This window comes from Engraulis encrasicolus, unplaced genomic scaffold (genome assembly GCF_034702125.1).
Source record: "Engraulis encrasicolus isolate BLACKSEA-1 unplaced genomic scaffold, IST_EnEncr_1.0 scaffold_25_np1212, whole genome shotgun sequence".
Classification (NCBI taxonomy): domain Eukaryota; kingdom Metazoa; phylum Chordata; class Actinopteri; order Clupeiformes; family Engraulidae; genus Engraulis; species Engraulis encrasicolus.
This window is the reverse complement of record NW_026945544.1, coordinates 3,003,967-3,009,764: the sequence shown is the minus strand read 5'-3', so window position 1 is coordinate 3,009,764 and position 5,798 is coordinate 3,003,967. Positions and strand designations below refer to the sequence as shown.

The window sequence follows — 5,798 nt, the reverse complement described above, 5'->3', positions numbered from 1 at the left end:
GTAGTTATGCGTCATTGAAGGTGCTATAGAGCTTGAAGGTCCCGCCCCTTAGTTCCACATTTCACGGGACCTAAGCTGACCATCTAACAACATGGTAGCGAGTAAATATTTTCTGATTTCAGTCATTATATGCGCTGGGCTACAAATATGCTGTGTAGCCTTTTACTGCAGCAGGGGTCGCCGGCGGGCCTATTCACTATTGGCTGGAAATACTCAACTACATCACAACAACATTACTATGACTGACATTAGCGAGAGCCTTAAGTAACAGATTAAGACATAGCCATTACAATTTTGGTGACAGTAAGGTTATAAGGTTATAGGCTCTGCGCTAAGGGGATAAGAGGCTACACTCAAAAAAACGATTATAGCTGGTTGTAAAATTGACACAAGTGTTGCATGCAGTTTTAACTCAATGTTGTCAGTTTAGTGAAATGAAAGTGAAAATATCGTGTTAGATTTACTAGGCAGATAGGCCTAGCCTATTTATAGATTGTGTTATGTTGAAAGAACCCAACGCAGTCAGGCAATTTCTTCAAACTACCCAGAATGCAACGCTCCAGCTTTTCAAATTGCAGGAAGGCGCGAGGAGTAAACAGACTAGTTCGCCTGCAAGGTAAGGACATCTCTTCCAATAAATCCTCAAACATGCTCTAACTCTAACCAAATGTGTAATGTGTTAATATCACAATCTTATTTTGCTGCTGCACATGCTATGTTCAAAGGTTGATGTTATTGATTTGCCAACATTTTTGTTGGGTAGTCGGGCAACATGCTGGATGTAGCTTTACTAGCATGTTCTGTGCAGAAACACGGTGTCCACCTTCTTCTTGCAAAGTGTAGGAAAAGTTAAACAATATTTTAGGTTGGTTTTTTTTTTTGCTTACAGCCGCCGAGCTGGTGTTTAATGCCCTGTATTTCCAAACGTGTCGACTGTGCATTGTTTGCTAGCGAGCTAATTTATTGGATGCCTGTGTGACGGAGGTCATCTTGCACCTGTTCACCCCCTCGGGGATCGAACGTGCGACCTCGTCATCTACAACGGTTCGGCAATGCAAGACACAGTACGATACCGCTGGGCCAAGAGACTAGTCTCTCCGCCCAACGGCACGAGACTGTATGAGGCTATCGGAGGGAGCTTTACCAACGTTCCACGCAATCTCTGTGCTAGTTAGCCTCCGTTACACCTGTCACCAATTCCCTTTGAATTCAGAGGGAAATGATAGCCTAACTCTGAAGCAAAAACCTTGGTTTGCCATTCCTCCGGTGAATTTATGTCATATCATCTCGGCAGGGCATGGGTTTACTTGGCAAAGCGTAACAAATTGTGATTTTAAGGAGAGATTCACACTAGAGTGTGGCTGGACGAAAGCGAGAAGACAGGACTTTCTGTTTAATTTCGGCCGCCGGTGTCAGCATTTCACAACGACAGCATTTGGTGTGCGCGGCCAGTCCTGTTCAAAATCCCCCGTAGCTAGAGGTAGAGCTCTAGACAGCGAGACCAGGCAGAAAGACGTCTCGCTGCCGTTCTGCCACGCTCGTGTGTGAATCTGGCCCAGGGAAAAGAAAATCCTAATTACAACTGGTCTACATTGCGTCCTACTACAGCATGTTGCGCGTGCTCCGATGTGTTTGAGTTTATGAGCAAGCCTTTATGCGTTGCTTTGTGGACAGTGAGAGCTTTGCGGCGCATTTAGGGAAATCAGTGGAGTGCGCTTTGAAACGCACTGAGGCGAGCCGTCATAAAGTTCGTCAGCTTCAGTGAGAGCCATGTTAACCCAATCCACAGTCAGACCAAATACAATTCTAAGCGGGTTCTGAATACAGACGTGGCGTGTAGTCAATCCACCTGGCTAATAAACTGGTGTTCTTTTTTGAACGTTGCACACCTGCGTAAACTGTAAGCTGCAATGAATTAGATTAGAGCAGGGGTGCCCAACGAGTCGATCTCGAGGGGAGTGGCAGTCGAGAGACATGTAATGTGACAGGGAAAATACTGTCTTTCAAAAGTAGGCTATGTAGTAAGCTGCTGGTACTACTGTATTGGTTAGATAATTAGTCCCACTGTAACACAGAATGAGGGGAAAGCATTAGGAAGTGACCGTAAGGGTATTGCAGTTGATTCATGTGTGCACACATGTAACATCGGGTGAGTAACAGAACATGTGCGCAACGATGCGTTATGACGCAGCGATATGCGAGGATCTTTGTCCAAATCGCTAGTCGCATGCATCATCGCTAACTGCGTTTACATCGCGTGCCGCGTGTAAGGGAAATGTTAGCTGACATGTATGGAATTCACTTCAATTTGTGCTGTTTCCTGCTCCAGTTGTGGACAGAACGATTGGCCAAACTCACAATAGAAAGCCTTTGCTCTGCTACTGTCCCAGAGAGCTGGGAAAAAAACCTTCATAGAAGAAGTCACTCTTAACAAGGGTGTTAACCAATTCAATGAGTTCTCTCATTGCTCTCTCTCTCTCTCTCTCTCTCTCTCTCTCTCTCTCTCTCTCTCTCTCTCTCTCTCTCTCTCTCTCTCTCTCTCTCTCTCTCATAGTAAAGTGAACTTAACTGGCCTACTATTTACCCATAACAAATGGTGAAGTTCTGAGCCCTTTTTAATTTTGACCACTGAAGTCATGATAATGCTTCATCATATTTTAGAAATAGGGCCCATGTGCCTACATATGCCTTTTATATACCAAATGTTTATCATTTTGAAATTGTTTCAGTTGTTTATGACTTGTGTAGGACTGAAATTACCTCTGCATACTACAAAGCAATGCAGCACTGCATTGCTTTGTAAACAGGCTATTCAACACACTTTAAAAACACACTGAAAAGATACGGCCATAGTAGCCTACTAAAAACATTTTGTTCATAATAATGGTGATTAATAAATGGTGATCTTACATTTTCATACTGACATCCTGAAATTTGACTTGGTAGATCACGGCAGACCATCAGCTTCAAAAGTAGATCTCGGTTAAAAAAAACGTTGGGCACCCCTGGATTAGAGTTTAGGCTACGTTATTTATGTATGCTCACTTAACCAAGAAGCCTAAATAAGGCAGTGGCCTGTTAATTCAAAATGACTAATTTTAAAACATTGATTACCATAGTGAAACAAAATGTAACTGTAAAAACTGTGTGTAACATTTGATAAATATAATCAATTACTGATATTGTTTATTACAGAAATGTACCACGTGATGCAGTAGCCTGTTGATGCTGGCAAAAGATGCAATCTGGAGGATTTCAGGGTACGTTTTACTATGCTTCAATGTTAGGTGAGATGAATGTAATGCAGTGTTTCCCAACCAGGGGTACGTGTACCACTAGGAGTATGTTTTATTTTATGAATAAAAACAAATGTATGGTCATGATCATATTGGGATAGAGAACATGAGTGAGGTGGTACTCATACTATGACAAAAATGCTTAGGGGGTACTCAAGACGAAAAAGGTTGGGAGACACTGGTGTATGCCCAGATCATGTACGCCCAGAGCAAAGTCACAGGCAGTGTGCTTCTCTTGCATTCACAGACTGCCCATGCTTTTTTAAAGAGATACGTTAGAATGCTTTGCATATCTATTTGTGTAGAGTTAATCACCAAGACAATTTCCAGAAGTTGTATCCAGGTGTCAATTGTGTCCTTGTTCTGGTGTTGTTATTTTCAAACAGAGATGGCTCTTGCTCACTGGCAGTGACTTGGGTCATGTGAGACAGCATCAGAGCTCGGGTGACATCTCGCTCGGGTGAAATCTCTCCTGGAAGATTTCAAGGTATGAAATGTTTTACTCGGCTGCATCTTCCAATAGATTACTCTTTATATTGGTATGTAATGATGTCCTTACCACCAACAAATTCTCTTAAGCATCAATGTGGTCTATAATTCGTCCTGCGACTTCTCAATGCAAGCTCCCATTGATATTGAAGCAATAACTGCTCCGATTATTTTTTTGACTGGAGAAATGGAATCCTGCTACAGTGTCCCAGACCTCTGTGTGCTGGAGCTCCACCAGGGGGCTAGAGCCACACACACACACACACACACACACACATACACACATACACACACACACACACACACACACACACACACACACACACACACACACACACACGAGGTGTAAGAGATTATCACTCTTTTGTTTGGACTTTCATATGTAAATTGTTTTTTGTGTCCTGAAAATAGACAAATAAGCTACATACTGTACATGTTGTATTTGTGTTTTATGATTTTATAGGTGTGTGCAGAGTTCTGAAGAATAAAAGTCAACAGTCAAGTTCTTCTCCATATTCTCCAAATCTGACGGAGGCGTTCCATCAGGAAAGGGGGAATGGTTGGTCGATGCCTCCAGAATAATGATACCCATGACCCAGGTATTATGTACAAAGAGAATGTTAATTTGAATCTTGATGCCTACAATTTTGCTGATTTGTTGACAATCGAGATGTATAAACATTAAGTCAGAATAACTTATGTTAAATTGTCTAACTTTTCACCTGGTGTATTTGGTATTGTGGTAGCATGTTTGAAATGGATGGTTAAGAAGGTAAAATATGTCATGGACATCAGTTAAATATTTACATGTGTATCTGTCGAATTACTTTGTTTCAGGCACAACATGCTGACAGGGAATCGGCTATGGCAGAAAGCATCCATGCCATCTACGTGATCCGCCATGAAGGTTCAGAAGCTACTGACAGTCCTGAGGACATCGGAATCATTTTCAAAGGGGTGACTGCATTTGGCTGCTTGTCAAACATCCTACCCAGGCTCCGCCCTCGCAGTGACGCAACACCTTCGGCTCTGCTACACACACTCAGGAAAACTTTGTTCAGGTACTTTCGGGTTCCCTCCACAGCAGGAAACTCCACCCACTTTGTCGGGAAGCAATCGACTTTCAGCATCACCAACCGTCCTGGCTAGAGGCGTGTTCAAGGAAGTGACAAGGTTTGAGCAGAGACGCTCTATTGGGACTAAGAAAATGTTTGGTTTGAACTTTGGCTCAGCCTGTTCGGCCCTCGACCAGTAGCAAATCATGAGAGTTGGGTCAACCATGCCGTTTGAGAATGTTGTTATGCTCTTGGTCAGACCAAGTCTCGAAGAGATTTGTAAGTCATGATAATCAGGTTACAAATATTCACTTACAGTGGCCATATTTCTTGCCCTTGTTTACGCACTAAACTTGTTATCCTCCTTGAAAGTTGTGTGTGTGTGTGAGTAATAATGCAGACATAATAATAACAATTGACTAGAAGTACAAATGCACATTTCTACATTATTGCTCACACACAGCTTTTGGTAAAACATCACTGAAATGGCCAAACACCTTTATGCATTTTTTAATAAAGAGTCATTGCATTGAGCAGATCATTGAGAGGCTCTGAAGTCCACTACACTATTCTTAACTTGTGTGCGTGCGTACCTCCTCAAGCACACATACAGTTGAGGACGATATTAATAGCCCGCCTCCTGAAATTAGACATCTCTCTTGATTTCTCAGTAAGAATGACCATTATTACCCGTTTCTGTTATTTTGGAAACAAATACACTGATGGAGATGATGTTCAATGAGTTGAATTTGGATTTTTCTATTGTTACGATGAGTTTAAACAAAAAAGGGCAAAAATGACAAGGACAAAATTATTAGCCCCCTGATCATTAATAGTCAATATGGCGCCATTTATGAACCAAAACTGACAACAGGCTCTGATAAGTTGCTACCTAGGTTGGCACATAACCACTAGGGATTTTGGCCCATTTCTTCACCGCAAAGTGTTCTAGATGGTT

General features: G+C 42.2%; 2 long non-coding RNA genes across 2 annotated transcripts; both read left to right on the top strand.

The window, feature by feature from the left end:
- Positions 1–381: 381 nt before the first annotated feature.
- On the top strand, positions 382–3,743 carry LOC134442868 (uncharacterized). Its single transcript, XR_010033487.1, has 3 exons — positions 382–616; positions 3,196–3,260; positions 3,683–3,743. It is a non-coding gene; the product is annotated as an uncharacterized LOC134442868 (long non-coding RNA).
- A 3-nt stretch (positions 3,744–3,746) lies between these two features.
- Positions 3,747–5,247, top strand: LOC134442867 (uncharacterized). The gene is made up of 3 exons (XR_010033486.1): positions 3,747–3,783; positions 4,249–4,384; positions 4,623–5,247. It is a non-coding gene; the product is annotated as an uncharacterized LOC134442867 (long non-coding RNA).
- Positions 5,248–5,798: the final 551 nt, after the last annotated feature.